We start from the raw sequence: 25,331 nt of genomic DNA on the forward strand, positions 1-25,331 counted from the left end.
AATACCTTGATTTCAGCCTTGGCAGACTCTAAGCAGAAAACCCAGTTGAGGCATGCTCTGCCTGGACCCTTGACCCACAGAAACTGTAAGATATTAAATGGATGTTTTTTTAAGCTTTTCAGTTTGTGGTAAGTTATTATAGTAGCAATGGAAAAGGAAGACTGGAGGCAACACACTGTGTCTTCCAGCCCCAGGAAGCAGGATTTCGGTGATCCATTTTTGAGTTCTAAGCTTAACTCCCCATCACCACCGACATGACCTGTGTAGAGATGAAAGGAAAAGACTGTAAACTCCTATGTGGGAAAAGGGAAAGTAGATGGCCACAGCAGTGGACACTAGCCCATAGCACATCTTAAGGCTTGCTAGCAAGAATACTGGGAAATGTTAGATATAGTATTACCATAGGACACAGCAAGGCAACTCCTAGGTATGTATCCAAGAGACATGAAAACATATGTCCACACAAACATTGAACATAGCAACATTGTTCATGACAGCCAAAAAGTGGAAACAACCCAAATGCCAACCACCTGATGAATGGATAATAAACTGCAATCTATCTACACAATGCAATTTTATTTGGCCAGAAAGGCAATGAAGTAATGACACATGCTACGACATGGAAAAGCAGATTTGCGGTAAATGAGTATACCACGTTTTTTGGTATATTTACAGAGTTGTGCAACTATTACCACAGTCTAAGTTTAGAAGATATTAATCATCCCCCCAAAGAAATCCTGTACCCATTAACAGTCACTCTGCCCTTGGTAACAACTAATACACTTTCTGTCTTTTTTTTTCTATTAGCTTCTCTTTTATTTTCATGTTTGTTTTCTTTGCTGACAAATAGAAAAATTAATATTCACACAGATTGATAGTAGCAAGTGGTAACCAGTTTTATTATTATTTTATAATTCTATTTTTTCTGGATAAAAAAACCTTTGTTTATTTTTATGGGAATATATATTTGTTCATAGAAAGGAAAAAGATGGTTTTTAAAAATTAGTGAATAAAAGGAGACCAGAGACTGACTAACTTAGTAAAATTTTCTTAGAGTACAAAAATTTTGTACATTCCTTAACACCTAATATTATAGGTGTTACTTACATGTCCAATTTTGTCTTTATTGAAATATAATAGACAATTAAATCTTGTATTTACATTGCAGAATTCAATGAGTTTTTTTCACTTATAGTTGGCATAGAATAATATATCAGTTTCAGTTGTACAATATAGTGATCAGAGATCCACATAACTCACAGTGATCACCACACTAAATCTAGTACCCCTCTTCCCCCTTACATATTTATTACAACATTATTAATCATTTTCCCCATGCTTCACTCTACATCTCCATGTCTATTCCGCAACTAACCATTTGTACCTCTTAATTCCTTTGCCTTTTTTTTTGCCAAACCCCATCCCATCTAGTAGCCCTCAAAATATTCTGTATCTATGAGTTTTTGTTGTTATTGTTGTTATTTATTTTTTCTTTATATTCCATATGCATGTAAAATCATGTAATATTTGTCTTTCTCTATCCGACCCATTTCATTCAGCGCAATACCCTCTAGGTCCATTAAGGCAATATCTTTTTCTATCCCCTTCCTTTTAGTCTGTGAGTGTCTTTTAATCTGAAGTGAGTCTCTCATAGGCAGCATATGTAGGGGTCTTGTTTTCTTATCCATTCAGCCACTCTATCTTTTGGTTGGGGCACTTAATTCTTTTCCATTTGAGGTACTTGTTGATAGGAATGTAGTTATTACCATTCTTTATTCCTGTTTTTGATACATATTTTTTCTTCTTAAAAAACTCCCACCAACATTTCCTATAATACTGGCTTGATGATGATAAATTCCCTTAGCTTGTTTTTGTCTTGGAAACTCTTTATCTGTCCTTCCATTCTAAACAACAGCTTTGCTGGATAAAGTATTCTTGGTGGTAGATCCTAGGTCTTCATCATGTCGAATATTTTGTGCCAAGCCCTTCTGTCCTGCATGATTTCTTTTGAGAAGTCAGCCACACGTCTTACGGGTGCTCCCTTGTAGCTGCTTTTCTCTTACTGCTTTTAAGATTTTTTCTTTGTCCTTAACCTTTGGCATTTTAATTATGATGTATCTGGATGTGGGCCTCTTTGGGTTCCTGGTTTTGAGGATTTTCTGAGCTTTCTGAGGTTTGATGTCTATTTCCTTCACCAGGTTAAGGAAGTTTTCCATCACTATTTCTTCAACTATATATTCAACTTCTCGTTCTCCCTTTTCTCCTTCAGGTACCCCTATGACACGACAGTTTTGCATTTAATTTTGTCCCATAGGTTCCTTAAATTATTATTACAGTCTTGGCTTCTTTTTTCTTGCCATTCTGATTGAGTGTCCTTGGCTTTCCCATCCTCTGTATAGATCATTTGATCCTTTTCTTTATTCACTTTATTTTTTTCCTTTTACTATACTTCTCATCTTAGGTAATGTGTTCTTCATTTCTGACTGGTTCCTTTTTATAATTTACATTTCCATTTTTATGGTTTTTTTTTATCTCTTTGTTGAAGTTCTCACGGAATTTATCTACACTTCCCCTAAGTTCACTGAGCATCTTTATAACCTGTGTTTTGAACTCTGCATCTGTTAGATTGCTTGACTCCATTATTTCTGGATTTCTGTTCTGTTCTCTCATGTAGTTTCTACTTCTTTATCTTCCCATTTTAGCTACCTTTCTGTGTCTGTTTCTATATACTAAGCAAAGCTCCTAAATCTCCCGGTTTTATTAGTGCAGCTTTGTGTGATAGGTGTCCAATGGCAAAGTCCTGAGAGGGGTTCAGCTGCAGGCCAAGTTTAGCCCCAGCCTGTGCCCCTCTGGGGTCACCTGTTGCAATTCAGCAAGCAATCTACAGATGCTGTGCTTATAGTTGCCTCAAAGGCCACACCAGAAACTGAGGCCAGCTGCCACCAGTGTGAGTCTAGGCGCTGCTCAGCAAGGAGCACTTGACTTGCCGAGGATATGCAAGGATATATGAGGATATACCTTGGGTGGGGCCACGAGTTGGGGGAAGCGAAATTTCAGGGAATCCTCTGGGCAGAATGACCTCTGTTATCCATTTTGATGACATCTCAGCTATGGCGGCATTGAGTCCGCGTACTGGGAGGGCTCAACAGAGGAACAATGGATCCCGCCAGCACTTTTGTACAGAGCTAGTCTCCCCTTGGCCCTCTCTCTGACAACTCAGAGTTCTCCTGTAGGTCTCTGGTGCCACCTGCCTAGCTGAACCAGCACTGGTGTTCAGAGCGAGCACATCCATCATTGAGAAAGTCTGCTCACAGACGCAGCCCCTTTAAGAGGAATCTGCAGCTACCATGCCACTGCTATGGCCTCCGTCCCACTCAGCTGCTGGGGACCAGGCAGCCTCCCATCCTCGCCCAATCCTATTTCTGCCGTTGCAGTTGATTTCTTAGATTTCTCCCTGGTTGTGTGGCTTGTTCATCCAGATTTCAGGTGATTTTTCCTTGCTGTTTGCTCCTCGTTTCTGTCACAACTTTGATTTGGTCGCCAGGGGAATGAACAGAGCCTCTATCATCTACACCATTCTTTCCCCTTATCTAATCTGCTTTCTGCCTTTTTTATGGACATATTATACAAATGGAACTATACATTCTATAATCTTTTGTAACTGGTTTCTTTCACTTAGCATACTATTGTCAAGGTTCATTCATTTTGTAGCATGTGGTAGTACCTCTTTGTGAGTTTCTTGGGCAGCCAGTTCAGTTGCCCCAGTTCTACTCTTTGAGAGACTGTTCCCTGTCCACCCTTCTTCGTGACCATGTCTGAGGTGGGCATTGGCATTTTTATCTCTTTAGTAACCAGTTACTGATGGTGAAGATTTCAGATGTTAGAGATTGTTTAGGCTTAGAGATAATGTCATACAGTCTTCTTTTGTTTGTTTTTGCAGACTTGGATTTTTTTTTCTGGCAGTGCAACGCCATCAAAAACTTATTAGGTTTTCCCCTCTCTTTATTTCTTTATAAAAAACATATTATGAAATATTTTAGGCATGCAAAAGATTAAACAGAATAATATGAAAACCAAAAAAACACTTATGTACCCCAAACCTAGTTTAAGCATTAAAACATCACCAATACAGTTGGTAAACAGGAATTTACGACATACTTGAAGAAAATGTTAAACTTTTTCTTATAACTTTGAAGTAAGGAGAAATTTTCTAGTTATTGCACAGAAAGCAGAAAATGTATATATAAAAAGGATCAATTCATTGGGCTACATAAAAATTTCCAACCTCTGAATAGTCAAAGATGCTATAAACAAACTTTGAAGACAAACAGTAGACTGGGAGAGAGTATTTGCAATGCATGTAATGAAGTAACAGTAACAATATCTACAATATGCAAAGGGTTCCTAAAAATCAATAAAGAAAAGACAAACAACCCAATAGAAAAATAGGTAATTCGCACAAGAAAAAATATAATAGTCAATAAACATGTGAAAAGAAAGCATGCCTTCATTTATAATCAAATAAATGAAAATTTAAAATGAGATACCATTTGTCATTTAGCAGATTGGCCACACACACAAAAAATTACATAGGTAACAAGGTAAGCCTATGGGAAAGTAAGAATTCTGCTCCACTATTGGTGGGAATGAAAATAGATATAACCTTTTGGAGCAAATAACTAGAACCTATCTCAATTTAAAGTGTATATACCCATAATTACACATTTAGTAATATATTATTCAGAAATACTAACACATAAAAAATAAATGTACAAACATCATTTGAAATAGCAAAAATATTGGAAACAGCTTTAATGCCCATAAATATGGACTGGTTAAATAGATTTTGATACAACCATTATTTGACTTGTTATGCAGCTTTTTAAAAGGATGAGTTAGATATGTGTGTGCTGATAGGAAATGTTCACAATTTATCTCAAGTAGGGAAAAGTAAGTTATAGAATAGTAGATATCCTATATGATAATGTGTATGTTTTCCTTAGTGCTGTCTGTGAATGGCATTGTTTGAATTATAATAACATATTTCTTTTGTTATATAAAAAACAACAAGGACTTTAAAAACCTAATTAAGAATGTGTAATAAGTATGTGATTTAAAAATAAAGATGAGGTCTATTTTGTTATTTTTCCTTTCTAGGTTGTGCCTTTTGCATTCTGTTTAAGGAATCTTTGCCTAACCCAGCATCACAAAGATTTTTTTTCCCTATATTTTCTTCTAGACTTTTAAGAATTTTACCTCTTACATTTAGAGTATGATCTCTTAATTTTTTTAGTATGGTGCAAAATAAGGATTGGTATTCCTTTTTTCCATAAAGATATTTAATAATTCAAGCACCACATGTTTAAAAAGCACTATTTTCTCCAGATGAATTACTTTGATACCTTGGTAAAAAACCAATTGACCATGTAAATGTGGATCTATTTTTGGACTCTTCTTTTTCATGGTTCTATAGGTTTATCCATACACCAATATCACAGTCTCGATTGCTATAGCTCAATAGAAAGTCTTGAAATCAGATCATGTAAATCATTTGACTCTATTCTTCCTTTTCAAGATTATACGGGCTTTTCTAATATATCTACCTTTCCATATACATTTTCAAATTTGGTTGTCAACTTCTCTTTTAATAAAGGCTAGATTTTGATTAGAATAGTATCGAATGTATAGATCAATTTGAGGATAATCATCACCTTAACAATACTGGATCTTCCGATTCCTGAATATGGCATATCTCTGCATTTGGTTAGATTTTCTCTAACTTCCTTAGGTAAGATTTCATAGTTTTGAGTGGACTGATCTTGTTAAATTTATTCTTGTTTTATTTCTGATGATGTTACAAGTTATTATTTTTTTGTTTTTTATTTATTTTTATTTTTTATACTTTAACAGTAAAGTGTATATATATATATCAGAATTATATATATATATATATATATATATATATATATATATATATATATATATATATATTTACACTGTGTGTTCATCCCGCATAGTTAGATTTCTTTCTGTCACCACATATTTGACCCTCTTTACCCTGTCTACCTCCCCCTCCTCCTACCATTTTCTAATTGTTCATTGCTAGTATACAGAAATACAATGAATTTTTGTATACTGACTTTTATCCTGAACAATTTGACATATTCACTTATGAGTTCTGGTAGCTTAAAAAAATTTTTTTCTGCAAGCACAATCATGTTGTCTGCAAATAGACAGTTTTACATCTTTCTTTTCTATCTTTGTGCCACTTATTTCTTTTTCTTGTCTTATTAATAAACTGGCCAGGACCTTCGGTATAAGTGTTGACTAAAAGTTGTGAGAGCAGACATCTGTGCCTTGTCCCTGATCTTAGCATTGAGTATTTCACCATTGAGTATAATGTTAGGTATAGATTTTTCATAGATATGCTTCATCAGACTGAGGAAGGTCCCGTCTATTCTTTGTTTGCTGAGAATTTCCTTTGTGTGTGAATTGGAGTTAAATTTTGTCAAGTGCTTTATTTGCATCTTTCAAAATGATCATATGATTTTTCCCTCTTCTATTAATATAGAGGATTACATTAATTGATTTTTTGACATTAAATCAACTTTGCATTTCTAGGGTAAGCCCTACATGGTAATAATATATTATTCTTTATGTATATTGCTGTATTCAATTTGTTAAAATGTTGTTAAAGACTTTTACATCTATGTTCATAAGGGATTTGGGTCCATAGTTATCTTTTCTTGTGATTTTTAAAAATGTTAATGTCCTATTTAAAAAAATTTCATGCATCCCCCACCCCTCTCTCCTTTGGCAATCATCACCTTGTTCTCTACATCTATGAGTCTTTTTCTGCTTTGTTTTGTTTATTCATTTTTTAAGATTCCCCATATAAGTGTAATCATATAGTATTTGTCTTTCTCTGTCTGACTGATTTCACTTAGTATAATACCCTCTCGGTCCACCTATATTGTTGCAAATGGCAAGATTTTATTCTTTTTTAAATTTCTGAATAATATTCCATCGCGTGTGTGTATCTCACATTCCTTTATCTATTCATCTATTGATGGACACTTAGGTTCCTTCCATATCTTGGCTATTATAAAAAATGCTGCAATGAACATAGAGGTGCATATATTTTTTCGATTAGTGTTTTTGTTTTCTTTGAATAATACCCAGAAGTAAAATTGCTGGGTTGTATAGCAGCTATATTTTTAATATTTTGAGGATTCTCCATACTGTTTTCCATAGAGCCTGCACCAATTTACAATCCCAACAATGTATGAGGGTTCCCTTTTCCCTACGTCCTCACTAGCACTTATTATTTGTTGATTTTTTTATGATAGCCACTCTGACAGGCATGAGGTGACATCTCATCCCAATGGGATGATTTCTATTTTCCTGGTGATTAGTGATATTGAGCATCTTCTCATATGTCTGTTGGCCATCTGTATGTACTCTTTGGAGAAATGTTTATTAAGGTCCTCTGCCCATTTTTAATTGGATTTTTTTGTCTTTTTAATGTTAAGTTGTATAAGTTCCTTATATATTTTGGAGACATATATATGCATATGTATGTATATATATATGTATGTGTATGTATATATATGTATATATATGTATGTGTGTGTATGTGTGTGTTTGTATATATATATATATATATATACACCTAATATATATATATACATATATACCTTTTCCAGTGTATCATTGGTGAATATCTTCTTGCATTCAGTAGGTTGTCTTTTCATTTTGTTAATAGTTTCCTTCTCTGTGCAATACTTTCTAATTTGATTGCAGTCTCACTTGCATATTATTTCTTTTGTTGCCTTTGCCCAAGGAGACATATCCAAAAAGATACTACTAAGACTGATGTCAAAGAGTTTACTGCCTATGTTTTCTTCTAGGAGTTTTAATGGTTTCAGGTCTTACATTTAAATCTTTAATTTATTTTGAATTTATTTTTGTATGTAGTGTAAGATAGTCGTCTAATTTCCTTTTTTGTATATACCTTCCAGTTTTCTCAACATCATTTATTGAAGAGACTGTCTTTATCTCATTGTATATCCCTGCCTCCTTTGTCCTAGATTAATTGACCATACAAGTGAGGATTTATCTCTGTGCTATTTATTCTATTCCATTGATGTATATATCTGTTTTTATGTCAATACCATACTGTTTTGATTATTGTAGCTTTGTGGTACAGTTTGAAATTGGAGAGCATGATGCCTCCCACTTTGTTCTTTCTTAAGGTTTCTTTGGCTATTTGGGGTCTTTTGTGGTTCCATATAAATATTAGGATTAATTGTTCTAGTTCTGAGAAGAATGTCATTGGTATTTTGATAGGAATTGTATTAAATCTGTATATTGCCTTAGGTAGTAAGGACATTTAAAAATTTTTAATCCTTCTAATCTATGAACATGGTATACCCTTCCATTTATTTGTATCCTTAATTTCTTTTTCAAAATCTTGTAGTTTTCATAGCACAGGTCTTTCAACTCTTTGGTTAAATTTATTCCTAGGTATTTTATGCTTTTTGATGTAATTGTAAATGGAATTATTTTCTTAATTTCTTCTTCTGATTGTTCATTATTGGTGTATAGAAATACAACAAATTTCTGTATATTGATTCTGTATTCTGCAACGTTACTGAATTTATTTCTCAGTTCTAACAGTTTTTTAATGGAGTCTTTTGGGATTTCTATACATAATATCATGTCATCTGCAAATAGTGAGAGTTTTACTTCTTCCTTTCTGACTTTGATGCCATTTACTTCTTTTTCTTGTCTGATTGCTATAGCTGAGACTTCCATACTTGGTAAATAAAAGTGTTTTGTTCCTGATCTTAGAGCTTTTTTGTTGGTGTTGTTGTTGTTCCTGATCTGAAAGCTTTTTGCCATTCAGTAGGATGTAAGCTGTGGATTTGTCATATATATAGCCTTTATTATGTTGATGTATGTTCCTTCTATACCCACTTTGTTTAGAGTTTTTAATCATAAAAGGATTTTGAATTTTGTCAAATGCTTTTTCTGTATCTATTAAGATGATCAAACAATTTTTATTTTTCATTTTGTTAATGTGATTTATCATGTTGATTGATTTATGGAGGTCGAACCATCCTTGCATCCCTGGATAAATCCTACTTAGTTATGGTGTATAATCTTTTTAATTTGTTGTTAAACCTGGTTTGACAATATTTTGTTGAGAATTTTTGCATCTATGTTCATCAAGAATATTAGCTTGTAATTTTCTTTTTCTTTTTTCGTAATGTCTTTGGTTTTCGTATCAGGGTAATGCTGGCTTCATAGAATGAGTTTGGAAGCATTTCTTCCTCTTTGATTTTTTTGAAATAGTTTAAGAAAGATAGGTATTAATTACTCTTTAAATATTTGGTAGAATTCACCTGTGAGGTCATCTAGTCCTCGTTGGGAGTTTTTTTACAATTGTTATTACTGCTTCGATTTGCTAGTAATCAATCTGTTTACATTTTCTATTTCTTCTTGGTTCAGTCTTGGAAGGTTACATGCTTCTAAAAATTTATCTGTTTTTCTAGAATGTCGAATTTGTTGAAATATAATTATTCATAATATTCTTTATAATTCATTTTATTTATGTGATGTCAGTTACTTTTATTATTTTACTTACCGGGACTCTCTCTTTTTTCTTGATAAATTTGTCTAAAAGTTTATCAATTTTGGTTATGTTTCCAAAGAACCAGCTCTTAGTTTCACTGATCTCTTCGACTGTCTTTTTAAATTTTCTATCTTATTTTCACTCTGATCTTAATTATTTCTTTCCTTCTGTTTACTTTGGGTTTTGTTTGTTCTTCTTTCACTAGTTCCTTTAGGTGTAAGTTAGATTGTTTATTTGGGGGTTTCTTGTTCTTTGAGGTAGGCACGAATAGCTATGCACTTCCCTCTTGGAAATACTTATGTGCATCACACAGAATTTGAAAAGCTAAGTTTTCATTTTCATATGTTTCAGGGTAGATCTTGATTTCCTATATGATTTCCTCTTTGATTTAGTAGCATGTGTTAAGTCTCCATGTGTTTGTGTTTTTTCTTGTTTTCTTCCTGTAGTTGATTTCTAGTTTCATGCCACTGAGGTCAGAAAAGTTGCCTGATATGATTTTAATCTTGAATTTATTGAGGCTTGTTATGTGGTCTAATATGTGATCTATCCTGGACAATGTTCCATGTGCACTTGAAAAAAATGTGTATTCTGCAGTTTTTGAATGAAATGTTTTAAAATATGTATTACATCAATCTGATATAAAGTGACACTTAATGCCATTATTATTAATTTTCTGTCTACATGATCAATGAATATATTTATGTGAATGGGGTATTAAAACCCTCTACTATTGTATTTCTGTGAATTTCTCCCTTCATGTTCATTAGTATTTGCTTTATATACTTAGTTGCTATTTTGGATGTGAAGATATTTACAACTGATATAACCTCTTCTTGGATTGACCTCTTTATAATTATGTAAAGTAGTTTGTCTTTTTTTGGGGGGTTACACTCTTTGTTTTAAAGTCTATTTTTTCTGATATGAGTATTGCCACTCCAGCTTTCTTTTCATTTCCATTTGCATAAAATCTTTTTCTAACCCTTTATTGTCAGTCTGTATATGTCTTTTGATTTAAAGCATCATATAGATGGATCACAATTTATTTATTTATTTATTTATTTATTTATTCATTCATTCATTTATTTATTTATGAAGATTTTTAATTTAATTTTATTTATTTTATTTATTTTTTAGGCAAGGCAACCCTTGGCTGATCTCACAGATTGCAAGGACCTTGTCAGTTTAAAATCCCTTATTTTTTTTATTTTTTATGCCTACAGCACCTGGTCTTCCTAGGTGGTCTCCCACCCAAGTACTAACCAGGCCTGACCCTGCTTAGCTTTCGAGATCAGATGGAATTGGACTTGTTCAGGGGAGCATGGCCATAGACTAGATGGGTCACAATTTAAATCCATTCAGCCACCCTGTGTCTTCTTGTTGGAGCACTTAATCTATTTACGTTTGAAGTAATTATTGGTAAGTATGTACTTATTGCCATTTTGTTAATTGTTTTTTTGGTTGTTCTTTTAGTTCTCCTCTGTTTCTTTCTTCTCTTGATCTCTTCCCTTGTAGTTTGCTGGTATTCTTTAGTGTTTTGTATGGGTTTCTTTCTCTTTGTTCTTTATGTATCTTTTGCAGGTTTTTTGGTTTGTGGTTACCATGAGGTTCATTTATGTTATTCTATATCCACAATGGTCTATTTGAAGCTGATATGCATTTAAGTTCCAATCTATTCTAAAAGGACAATATTTTCATTCCCCCATTCATGCTTTATGTTTTTTATGTCATATTTTAAATTTTTTGTTTTGTGCATCTTCTATTTTTGTATTTTGATGTTCATACTTCTGTATTTTGACTCTTGTAGTAGCTTTTTAAATGTCTGATTCACTGTTTATCAAATATTTGGCTTTACCTGTGATTTTTTTTTTATTTCTTTGCATTTTCTTATTCTGGTTATGGCCTTCACTTTTCTGCTTAAAGAAGATTCTAATGTTTTTTCGTAAAACTGGTTTAGTGATGATGAACTCCTTTAGTTTTTTCTATCCAGGATACTCGTTATCTCTCCTTCAATTCTGAATGATAACTTTGGCTAGCAAATTATTCTAGGTCGTAGGGTTTTTTTCCCCTGGCACTTTAAAGATGTTGCCTCACTACCTTCTGGCCTGTAAGTTGCTTATGAGAAATCAGCTGATAACTTTTGGACTTTCCTTTGTAGATAACTAGTTGTTTTCCTGTTGCTGCCTTCAAAATTGTCTCTTTAACTTTTGCCATTTTAATGACAATATTCTTGGTGTGGGTGTCTTTGAGTTCATCTTGTTTGGAACTCTCTGTGATTCCTGGACCTAGATGTATGTGTCCTTTCCCAAGTTAGGAAACTTTTCAGCCATTATTTCTTCAAATAAAGTTTCTGTTTCTATCTCTCTTTCTTCTCCTTCTGGATCCCTATACTGTTTGTGCACTTGATGTTGTCCCCAAGGTCCCTTAAACAATCTCAATTAAAAAAAAATTTTTTTTGCTGTCCTGATTAATTTCCACTAGTCTGTCTTCCAGTTTGTTGATCTGTTATGTATTAGCTAACCTGCTGCTGATTCCTCCTAGTGTATTTTCTGTTTCAGTTATTGCATTCTCAGCTCTGCTTGGTTCTTCATTATACTTTCCAACTCTTTGTTGAAGTTCTCCCTAAGTTCCTCTATTCCACTATCAAATTTGGTGAACATCCTTATGAAAGTTCCTTTTATTTATCAAGCAAATTACTATCTGTTTCATTAGGGGTTTTCCCCTTCTGGGATTTTACTTGTACCTTCATTTGAGAGATATTCTTTTGTCTTTTCATTTTGTTTGACTTTCTATGTTTGTTTATTTGGATTAGATGAAATAGCTATCTCTGCCAGGCTTAAAAAAGGGGTTTTATGTAGAAGCAACCTCTGTGTAGGCTATGTGTTATAGATGGTTTTGGCAGGCCAGTCAGAGCCAAGTGGCATCCAGAGCACTGGCCTACTGGGCTGGAGAGGCTTTGGGTGGGGAGGCCAGGCGTGTGTAATAATGCCCTGTTGATCTTGCTTGCTCCCTTTGTTAGAAGCCCAGGAACATGCTCAGACTACCTTTGCAAGCAAGTCAGAGTGCCCTATGAAGGTGGAGAAAATATACAATGGCACCCACCAGTACCTCCAACCCAGGGGAATTCCTCATTTTTAGAGAGCTCTCATGTCTCCCCAGTATTCTCTATGTAGTCTCTCTCTCTTAGTTGTTGTGCAGAAAGTGGTCTTATGTAGAAGCAACATCTGCATAGGCTGTGTGTGCTGAGTAGTTTTGGCAGACCAGTTGGAGCCAGGCAGGTGCTTATGATGCCTGAGACACTGGCCTGCTGGGCTAGAGTGGATTCAGACAAGAAAGCCAGGTGCACATGGTTATGCCCTGTTAACCCTGTTTGCTCCCTTTGTTTGAAGCCAAAATGGGCTCCAGGCAGTGTGGCTAGGAATGCACTACGGCAATCTCAGAGGCCAAAACACCTGGATAGAGCTACTGCTCACCCTATTGAGGGGGAAAGTGACATAAACAATTTCACTCACAGCACCTCCAATCCTAGAGGGTACCCACAGATCCAGAAGAGCTCCAGGAGAGGTTTCCCAGTCTCTCAACTTGGTCTCCTCCTCTAGTTTGATGTTTAGAAGATATTCAATCAATCTTTAGCAAGAGTAATTGCTCTTTATGTAAATGTATATTTCAGTGTGCTTGTGGGAGGGGGAGAGTTCAGCATATTTCTATTCTGCTGCCATCTTGGACCTCTCTCTCATAATGTTTTTATCTGTTTTGGGTATTAGGGCAATACTTGCCTCATAAAAGTAATTGATAAATGTTCCTTCCACTTCTATTTTCTTAAATAATTTGTGTAATGTTTATATATTTTTTCCTTAAATGTTTTCTCTGTGGGAAGGTTTTATGTTATAAATAATTTTTATATGTCTATTATAGTTAAACATACAATATTATATTAGTTTCAAGTGTATAACATAGTGATCAGACATTTATATAACTTATTAAGTGATCACCCCAATAAATCTAGTACTCATGGGACAGCATACATAATCATTACAATATTATTGACTATATTCCCTATGCTGTACTTTACATCCCATGAGTGTTTCTATAGCTGGCAATTTGCACATTTTAATTTCTTCCCTCTTTTCACCCAAACGTTTGACTCCCCTCCAATCTGGCAACCATCAGAATGTTCTCTGTATCTATGAGTTTCTTTCTTTCTTTTTTTTTTAAGGATTCATGCCATCAGTTTATTTACAAACATATCTAGTATGTTGAGTTCAACAGTTTGATCCATTTTTCAAAGGGACTACACCTTTTTAAATGCTCTTCACATCTGTTTCATGGATTAACTAAAACATCTTTATTTCTTAAGCAGCTGGGGTCTTACTATAAAGAAAGGTGCAGCAAATCCAGATCTAAAGTACAAAGTCATCATAGCTAGCAACCGCCATTTATGTTCCACTGAAAATGGCAAATTATTCCCTAGGCCCTCCTCATAGTGGCTCCTATGGACCACTGAGGTTGTGAACCTCCAGATGCTCTGTCCCAACGTGGCCCTGTTGGAAACCCTGCAGAAGGAGCAGGGACCAAAGCTAAGGAAATGTATAAGTTTATTCTTGTTTTGTTTGTTGATTTATTTTGTTTTTCAGATTCCATATATAGTGAAATTATATGGTATTTGTCTTTCTCTTTCACTTAGAAAAATACCCATATGTTGTCACAAGTGACAAGATTTCATTCTTTTTCATGGCTGAGTAATATTTCATTGTATATAGGTACCACATCTTCATTATCCATTTGTTTATTGATGGACACATTGGTTTCCATATCTTGCCTATTGTTAATAATGCTGCAATAAACATAGGGATGCATATAGCTTTTCAAATTAGTGTTTTGAGTTTCTTTGAATAAATACCCAGAAGTAGAATTGCTGTGTCCTTCTTTGTCTCTTATCATAGTTTTTGTTTTAAAAACTATTTTGTCAGATATAAAATTTGCTACCCCAGCTTTTGTACCATTGTCATTTGCATGAGATATCTTTTTTCATCCCTTTACTTCCAGTCTGTGCATGCCTTTCAATCTGAAGTGGGTCTCTTGTAGACAGCATGTGTATGGGTCATGTTTTCTTATACAGTCAACCACTCTATGTCAGTAATTTGGAGGACAACAGAAAACATCTAATTGAAACAGCAAAAAGAAAAAGAATCCAAAAAAGTGAGGATAGTTTAAAGGGCCTCTGGGACAACACTAAGCATACAAACATTTGCATCATACAGATGCCAGAAGGAGAAGAGAAAGAGCAGAAAATTGAAAACCTATTTGAAGAAATAATGACAGAAAACCTCCCTTTCTGCTATGGCAAAAGAAATAAACATACAAGTCCAGAAAGTGCAGAGATGAACCCAAACAGGTCCACAGCAAAATACATCATAATTAAAATGGCAAAAGTTAAAGATGAAGAAAGAATCTTAAAAGCAAGAAAAAGGAAGTTACTTACATACAAAGGAGCTCTCATAAGACTGTTGGCTGATTTTTCAATAGAAACTTTGCAGGCCAGAAGCGATTGGCATGAAATATTTGAAGTGACAAAGATCAAGGACCGACAACCAAGATTACTCTACTCAGCAAGGCTATCATTTAGAATTGAAGGAGAGATAAAGAGCTTCCCAGACAAGAAAAAGCTAAAGTAGTTCATTACCACCAAACGAATATTACAAGAAATGTTAAAGGGACTTCTTTAAGAAGAAGGGGAGAAAAAGAATACAAATATGAATAATAAAATGACAATAACTATGTACCTATCAAAAATTACAGCATAATGATAAAGGGATCAATGCAGCAAGAGGACAACCCTACCAAACATTTATGCTTCCAACATAGGAGTACCTAAATATATAAGGCAAATATTGACAGATATAAAAGGAGAGATCAATAGTAATAGTGTCACAGTAGGGAACTTTAATAACACACTGACATCAATAAATAGATCTTTCAGATAGAAAATCAACAAGGAAAAGTAACTTTGAATGACACATTAGATCAGACTAATTTAATCAATATTTTTGGAGTATTTTGCCCAAAAGCAGCAGAATATATTCTTTTCAAGTGCACATGGAACATTTTCCAAAATAGACTACATGTTAGGCCACAAAACAAGTCTCAATAAATTTAAGAAGATTGAGATCATATCAGGTATTTTTCTCTAACCAAATAATATGAAACTAGAAATCAATTACAAGAAAAAACACTGAAAAACACACAAACATATGGAGGCTTAATAACATGCTACTAAACACCAAATGGCCTAACAATGACATCAAGGAAGACATCAAAATATACCTTGAGACAAATGAAAATGAAAGCACAATGACCCAAAATCAATGGGACACAGTGAAAGTAGTTCTAAGATGGAAATTTATAATAATACAGGCCTACCTCAAGAAACATGAATAATCTCAAATAAACAACCTAACCTTACACCTAAAGAAACTAGAAAAAGAGGAGCAAACAAAGCCCCAACTGAGTAGAAGGGCTTTGCGTGTGTGTATGTGTGTGTGTGTGTGTGTGTGTGTACGCACGTGCGCGCGCCATCTTTTCTTTATACAAGTGGAAATAAATGAAATAGAATCTAAATAAACAATGCAAAAGATCAATAAAACCAAGAGCTGATTTTTTGAAAATATAAACAAAATTGATAGACTTTTAACCAGACTCATCAAGAAAAAGGGCCTAAATAAATAGGAATGAAATAGAAATGAAAGAGGAAAAGTGACAAACACAAAAATACAAAGGATTATAGGCAAATACTATGAACAATTGGATGCCAACAAATTGGACAATCTGGAAGAAATGGATACATTCCTAGAAACCTACACTATTCCTAGACCTACTCAATAAGAAACAGAAAATCTGAACAGACTGAATACTACTAACAATATTGAATCTGCAATAAAAAAAACTTCCAACAAACAACAGTTCTGAACCAGATGGCTTCTCAGATGAATTTTACCAAACATTCAAAGAAAAATTAACACCTATCTTTCTCAAATCATTCCAAAAAATTGGAAAGGAGGGTAGATTCAAAAGAGGAGAGTAGGTTTATGAGACCAAAGTTACCCTGATTCCAAAGCCAGACAATGACATTACAACATAAGAATAATATAAGCCAATATCCCTGGTGAGCATAGATGCAAAAATCCTCAACAAAATAGAAGCAAATTGAATGCAACAATACATTAGAAAGATTGTACACCATGATCAAGTGGGATTTCTTCCCAGGATGCAAGATCGTTTTAACATCCATGAAGCAATTAATGTGCTACACCACATAAACAAAATGAAGGATAAAAATCATGCGATAATATCGACAGATGCAGAAAAAAGTGTTTGACAAAAATCCAGCATGCATTTATGATAAAATCTTTCAGCAAAGTGGGAATAGAGGTAACATACCTCAATATAATAAAGGCTGTATATGGCAAACCCACAGCTAATATCATACTAAATGAGGAAAAGCTAAAAGTGTTTTCCTTAAGATCAGAAACAAGACAAGGATGTCTACTTTCACCACTTTTATTCAACAATCAAACAAAAAAGAAATAAAAAGCATACGAATTGGAAAGGAAGAAGTAAAACTGTCATTATTTGTAAATGACATGACGCTACATATAGAGAACCCAAAGGATTCTGCCAAAAAAAATTAGAAGTGATAAATAAATTAGTAAAGTAGCAAGATGCAAAATTAATATTCAGAAATTGGTTGCATTTTATACATCAATAATGAACTATCAAAAAGAAAATTTAAGAAAATAATCCCACTTACCATTGCGTTAAAAAATAAAATAAAATACTTCAGAATAAATTTAACCGATGAGTCAAAAGACTATACTTGGAAAATAAATCATTGAGTAGAGAGTTTGAAGAAGATACCAAAAAATGAAAGCATATATTGTGCTTGTGGATAGGAAGAATTAAAATAACTAAAATGTCCACACTACCCAAAGTATATAAATTTAATAAAATCCTTATCAAAATACCAATGACATTTTTCACAGTACTTGAACAAATAATCCTAAAATTTATATGGAAGCACAAAAGAACTCAAGTAGCCAAAACAATCTTGAAAAAGAAGAACAAAGTTGGAGGTATCATGTTACCTGACATCAAACTATACTACAAGTCTACAGTAATCAAAACAGCATGTTATTGGCATAAAAACAGATGCATCAATCAATGGATCAGAATAGACAGCCTAGAAATAAACCCACACCTTTATCATCAATTAATTTATGACAAAGGAGACAAAAATATACAATGAGTCTATTCAGTCAATGGTGTTGGGAAAACTGGACAGATATGTGCAAAAAAAAAAAAAAATGAAACTAGACCACCTTCTTACACCATGTACAAGAATAAACTCAAAATGGATTAAAGACTTAAATGTAGGACCTGAAACTATAAAACTCCTAGAAGGAAACATAGGCAGTAAACTCCCTGACATTGCTCTTAGTAATAATTTTTCTGATATGTCACCTCAAGCAAGGGAAACAAAAGAAAAATACATATAAATGAGACTACGTCATACTAAAAAGGTTTTGCATGGTGAAGGAAATCGTTAACAACATGAAAGATAACTTACTAAATGGGAGAAGATATTTGCTAATAATACATCTAATAAGGGGTTAATATCCAAAATTTATAAAGAACTCATAAAACTCAACACCAAACAAACAAACAAATAATTCAATTAAAATATGGCCAGAGGACCTTAATAAACATTTCTCCAAAGAGTATATACAGATGGCCAATAGACATATTAAAAGATGCTCAATGTCACTCATCAACAGAGAAATACAAATTAAAACCACAATGAGATATCATCTCACACCTGTCAGATTGGCTATTGTCAATAATCTAAAAAACAAGTGTTGGCAAGGAAGTGGAGAAAAGGGAATCTTTGTACACTTTTGGTGGGATTGCAAATTGGTGCAGCCACTATGGAAAACAGTTTAGAGGTTCCTCAAAAAATGAAAAATAGAACTACCTTTTGACCCAGCAATTGCACTTCTGGGTATTTATCTGAAGAAAACCGAAAGACTAATTCATAAAGATTTATACACCTCCATGTTCACTGCAGTGCTATTTACAATAGCAAAGATATGGAAGCAATCTAAGTGCCCATCAGTAGACAATTGTATAAAGAAGAGATGGCATGCACGTGTGCGCGCACGCGCACACACACACACACACACACACACACTCACACACACAATAGAATCTTACTAAACCATATAAAGGAATGAAACCTTGCTCTTTGCAATAGCTTAGATGGACCTAGAGGGTATTATGCTAAGTGAAATAAGACAGAGAGAGAAAAATACCATATGATTTTACTTATATGCAGAATCTAAAGAACAAAATAAACTAACACAACAGAAACATACTCATAGATACAGAAAACCAACTGATGGTTGTCAGATGGGAGGGTGGTGTGAGGCTGGGTAAAGGATTGAAAAGACAAGCTGGTAATTACAAAACAGTCATTGGGATGGGAAGTACAGCACAGGGAATATAGTCAATAATATTGTAACAACTATGTATAGTTCCAGGTGGGTTCTAGAGAAATTGGAGGGATCACTTTGTAGATTATATAAATGTCTAACCACTATGCTGTACATCTGAAAAGAATATAAAGTAATATTGAATATCAACTGTAATTAAAAAATAAAAAGAATAAGAGCCATACAATAAATAAATAAAATATTACACTAATTAAAGAAGTTAAACACAAAAGATTATTCACTGTATGGTTCCATTTACATGAAATTCTAGCAAATGCAAAAATATAGTAATAGAAAGCAGATCAGTGGTTACCTAGGCTGGAGAAAGGATCTACTGTAATGAGGCCCAAGAACAATATTTAGGGTAATGAAACTGTTTTAGATATTGATTATGGTGGAAGATATATAACGATTCAATTACCAAAATTCATCAAACAGTACATCTAAAATGGAAGAATGTTATTATATATAAAATATATCTCAATAAAGTTATTTTTTAAAATTAAGATTAAAACAACCTAATAAAGAAGTTTTCCTTAAAAATTCTTTTTAGTTCATCTTAAGGTACAGTATGTTTTTCTCAGTTTCTGCTGGGAGAAAAGTTAGTATACTGGAAAATCTAAATACATGCTCTTATCCTTCAACTGGCAAATGGATCAACACACTGGTTCAAGCATACAATAAACTATTACTCAGCAATTGCAGAAGGCAGAGTAACGGTCCCCACACAGATGTCCGCACCCTAATCCCCAGAACCTGTAAATATGTTACCTTACATGGCAAAATGGGCTCTATGGGTATGATTAAGTTAAGGGTCTTGAGATGGGAGGATAATCCTAGATTATTTGGATGGACCCAATGTAATCATATGGTTCCTTATAAGTGGGAGGCAGAAGGGGTCAAAGCCAGAGAAAAAGGCCATGTGATGCTAGAAGCAGTGACTGGAGTGAAGATGAAGGATGGGGTTATGAACCAAGGAATATAGGTGACTACTAGAAGTTGAAAAAGCCTGAGAAATAAATTCTTTTTTCAGAGCTTCCAAAGGAACCAGCCTGCCAACACCTTGATTTCAGGACTTCAAAGCTTAGGGGTGGGAGGTTGAGGCCTGGCTGCTCCTCCTTCCCTTAGCAAAGGCTGCTAGATCCCACTCTGCCCTACTCCCTGGCCTGGGGCTCTCACCCAGCTGCTCATGCACACTTGGGTAGAAACCCATCCCTGATGTACCCGTGGTTCCCTGGCCAGTCCCACCTCCTGAAGCCTGCCTTCTCTGCCATAGAACTTCTCCATCTCAGACTTTCCTTGTGCTTGGAGCACCTGCTGATCCCAGGAGTGGTCATGGGCCTGGGCCAGGCTTCTGTGCCGCTCTCTGCCAGCACACAACTCTGTGCAGTGCAGTGTCATAAGCCATATGTCTCCAGGAAGCTGCTATGCTGGAGTAGCTGCCTCCACTGCCATGGAAAAATGTCAACAGGTTCCTGATGGGCCAAAGGTTTACAAGGCTGAGAGGCAGGCATCTTTAAGGAGGCCCTGGGGTTGAGGGCCCAGGCAGCTGGGGGTGGGGCATACAGTGTGCTGTTGAACCAAAATTTAAGAACTGACATTCATTGACTGCTTTTTATTCTGAGTATCTTATCTCTATGGTCTCATTTAACCCCCACAATACCCTATGAGTCAGATACTATTTTATGTATATTTTCAGATCAAGAAACTGAGGCACAGAGACATGAAGAAATCTGCCCAATAATATCAGACAACTACTAAGAGCAGAGCCAGAGTGTGAATCTAGAGAGTCTTGCTGCAGAACCGGTGCTCCTAGCTATGACATCAGCTGACCCAAACCCCCACAACTTAAGTCTGGCATACTTCCAACTCCAGCACACGGATCAGTCCCCATGTAACAAGACAGAGTAAGGCAGCTTCAAAGGGGCAGGGTTAACTTCATGATCAGCATCTGGCTAAGAGAAGGAATGCAGAAATGTTTTGATGATGGACTCCAGATCCTTTGGTTCAAGTCCTGGTTCTGCCATTTACTCACTATGAGACCTCAGCCAAGTCATCTTACCACTCCATGCTTCAGTTTCCCCCTCTGTGATGGTAGTTTTATGTGTCAACTTGGTAAACTACAGTCTCAGTTATTCAATCAAATACAAATCTAGATGTCATTGTGAAGGTATTTCATAGTTGAGATTAAAGTAGTATATAATCGGTTGACTTCTAAAAAAATGTGATTATCCTAGAATATTGAGGTGGGCCTGATTCAATCAGATGAAAGGCTTTAAGAGCAGAACTGTGGCTTTTTGGTAGAAGTTCCACCTGTGGATAGCAGTTTCAGCATGTACTGCCTGACCACCTGCCCTAAGGATTTTGGACTAGCCTAGCCAGCCCCTACATCACATAAGCCAATTCCTTGCAGTAAATCTCTTACAATTGATCTCTCACTGGTTCTGCAACTCTAGCTGAACACTGGCTGATAGGCCATCCAGAAGTGGTGGGCTCTACTACCTACTTCACAGGGCGGTGGTGAAGATTAAATGAGTTGATATAAAGTGTCTAAAATTGTGCTCTAGGAAATCATTTATAGTAAAGATGTTGCAAAATACATATTTTGTAATGACCTTTGATGCTTGAGACCCTGCCTGAGACCACTTCTGGTCAGAGAGTGAAGCTTGGGGTGGGGAGACTCTGTCTGTCTCAGCAAAGTCCACAGCAGATTGGCTCCAGTAGTACACAGAACACAGCCCCCTGATCTGAGGGTGAAGGCTTAAACTGGTTAGCAACTGTTAGCCCTCATTCTGCCAGATAAAGTGAGCTGAGAAGCTGCAAACAGGAAGAGGGCTCCTGAACCTCATTTCTCAGACCACAGAGGTTACATAGGGCTCCTGGATTGACCCTGAAGATGAGACGATGAAATAATTGTGGTCTTGCTGTCCTCTAGACATACATGCTCCCCGATGCTCCTCACTGGAGCTACAGGAGCCATTTATGGAGTACTCGTCATGAATCATATCTCAGCTCAGGTGTCATTGCTTTGGAGAGATGCCTGACCACCCTTTCTAAAACAGTATCCAGACAGCAACATTTAGGCAAACACTTTTAACTTATCACTGTGAAAAATTTCAAATACACACAAAAGTAGATATGGTAACATAATGACCCTCCATAGTAAGATGTCTACATCTTAATCCCAGAACCTGGGAATATGTTACCTCACATGGCAAAAGAGATTTTGCAGATATGATTAAGGTTAAGGACTTTGAAACGAAGGAATCATTCTGGATTATCCAGATGAGCCCAGCATAATCACATAAATCCTTAAAAGAAGAGAGCCTTTTATGGCTACAGTCAGAGAGAGATATAACTACAGAAGAAGGGTCAGAGAGATGCAACATTGCTGGCTTTGAAGATAGAGGAAGGGGCCACAAGCCAAAGACTGCAGGCAACCTCTGGAAGCTGGAAATGATTCTTCCCTACAGCATCCAGATGGAGCACAGCCCTGGGACACTTTGATTTTAGTCCAGTGAGACCTGTATCAAACTTTTAACCTACAAAACTCCAAGATAACAAACTCCTATAGTTTTAAGCCAGTAGGTTTGTGGTGATTTGTTGGAGCAGCAATAGGAAACTAACCCTCCTCTGTACCCTTAGCCCGCTTTAACAATTACCCAAACCCCTCCCCTGTATTATTTTGAAGCAAATTCCAAGCATAATATTTCTTATTATCTGTAAATATTTCGATATATAATCACAGAAGATAACAGCTTTTTACTAATTACTCTTAAAAATTAATAGTAATTATTTAATAATATAAAATATTTAGTCAGAGCTCAAATATCTCTGATTCTCTCATAATTCTTATTTTATAGCTTATTTTTCTTTGTTTGAACTAAGATCCAGATAAGATTTCCATATTGCAGTGAGTTGATAAATTTCTTAGATTTCTTTTAATCCATGCTTCAACCCTTTTGTTTCCTGTAGTTTACTTGTTGAATTTTGCTAATTTGCATCCCTGTGGTGTTTTTTAAAATTATTATTTTAAACAAGTTCCCTTGATTTCCCTATTTCCTGTTAGATCCCAATTAGATTCAGGTTTGATTTTTTGGGGGCAGGGGATGGGGGGGCAGGCAAGACTCATAGGTTGGTGCTGTCTACTTCCATGAGGGGCACATAATATCTGCTTGTCTCACCTTATGTGGTGTTAGCAGCCATTAATGACAGTCGCCCAGATCTACTATTTCATTAGCAATTGCACAATGATGGTATTCTAATTCTATCATTCCTTAGCTGAAATACTTTTGTCGAGATACATTAACTATTTGATTGCACCATGGGGCAACTCACATACAAAGGACAGGATGAATGCTTGCTTCTTTCTTTTTATTTACCAGTTTTCAAAATAACGAGTTAGTTCCTTAGCACTCTCCAATGGTGATGAGTGAGATGGTGGTGGTTGTTATTAAGTATGTGGACCCTGAGAAAGGAGATACCTACTAAGGAGGGCTTCTGATGGCTAACTGTGCTCAAATTTAAAAACAGAGCCTAGCAGCCATTTTCTAAACACGGACCTCTCATGGAAGCCTTCCTTGTAGTTAGATAGGTCACGTGAGTAAGTACCAGGCAAGAGACTGCGGGCAGAAGTGATGTAAGATTCCCCCATGCCCTCTGTGCAACTGGACATCGATGCCCTGGGATGACCTTGGAAAGTCCCTGTGGAAGAAGGTTGAGCCTGTCAGCTCGGACCTCCAAATGATAACATGAAACAGAGCCTCTCCCCCACCCCAGCTGTGGCCCCTCATTAGAAACCAAACTTCTATCAGGTTAAGCTACTATGATTTCAACTTTAATTTGTAATAGAAGTTAATGTGACCCTCACCAATAAGAGATCAATGGGGGTGGGGAATAATTAATCTGCAGATGTTCAGAAAAGGGAGTGCTCCCTGAATTTAGAGGCATGCTTAGGGATGTAGGACCACTCTGGACCTCAAAGAAGGAGAGAAGGCATTGAAAGCAGGACAGGAGGACCAAAATAAACATAGGAATGGGTTTTGGGTCACAGACTGGCAGTAGAAGAATCAGGGGAAACAAAGGTATAGGTTGGAGAAGTAAGTTGATTCTGGACTTTCTCCAGAGGCACTGGGGAGCCACTGACAGTAATTTAGTGAGGGAGACACAGGACCCTATTTGAACTTTAGAAGGATTGCTTCCCAATAAAATTTAGCTGTCCATCGGTGTGCTGGAGCTGGCTGTACCCACTCACAAGAATTGATTGTAAAATTCACAGGAAATTTATGAGCCATTTGTTAAACACATCATTATTAAAATTAAATTGCATAAACTTATAACTAAATAATATATAAAAATAACATAATGAATGCCCAAAACTTATCACTTCCTATTTGACTTTTCTACATTTTACAGTTATCTATGCTCTTGAAGTTACTTGTCTATTGTATCTGAATGTTGGAAATACTAGACATGGTGTGCAATTCTTCCCAAGTCTGCACTCAGTAACATCACATCCTTTGCAATTGGCTGTGGAAATTAGCAAGACCACAAATTAGGCCACTTATTTCTCTGGAGAATGTTTAAATAGTTTCCACTACTCCACTGCATATGACTCAGAAATTCTATTTTTTTGGTATCTGTCATAGTTCTGTGTTCAGTAACTGTGTGACCTTAGACATGTTTTTTAACTTCTCTGGACTTCATTTCCTACTCTGTAAAATGGGAATAATATCTATATGGAGTGTATGTTAATGGTGCACCACTCAGACGCCCTTTGAGTTCCACGCACTCCTTCCCCAGCTGCTGGGAGTTCTGGCCGCCAAGTCTCTGCTGGGGCTTCCCTCTGTGCAAAGAACTCCTCACCTAAGGTTGTTGGGAGTGATAGGAGGAGAGCTCGTGGTGGTGGTCGGAGGGAGTTAGGGCAGGGCCTGGAGGAGGGTGCTAGCACTATCAAAAATGCAAGATCAGTCCAAAAGAGAGGTAATAAACTCAGTTTGGATGTTGTAGTGAATTTTTTAGGGCCCTGCCCCAGGCCTCCTTTACAGATCCACTGCACCAGCCTTCTGTGTATTGATTGCTGAAAGCTCACAGCTGCCCCTTCCATGCTGCATTCAGATTTATCCTCTTCTGATTACAGCCATCTTCACAAG

At 35.7% G+C, this 25,331-nt stretch overlaps 2 pseudogenes; both read right to left on the bottom strand.

Moving 5' to 3' along the window:
• Positions 1–10,848: 10,848 nt before the first annotated feature.
• On the bottom strand, positions 10,849–10,967 carry LOC111734148 (annotated as a pseudogene).
• Positions 10,968–13,955: 2,988 nt separating this feature from the next.
• The window catches only part of LOC105309706, a 93,646-nt pseudogene continuing 82,270 nt past the window's right edge, over positions 13,956–25,331 (bottom strand).

This window comes from Pteropus vampyrus, unplaced genomic scaffold (genome assembly GCF_000151845.1).
Source record: "Pteropus vampyrus isolate Shadow unplaced genomic scaffold, Pvam_2.0 Scaffold818, whole genome shotgun sequence".
In the NCBI taxonomy this organism is placed as follows: Eukaryota; Metazoa; Chordata; class Mammalia; order Chiroptera; family Pteropodidae; genus Pteropus; species Pteropus vampyrus.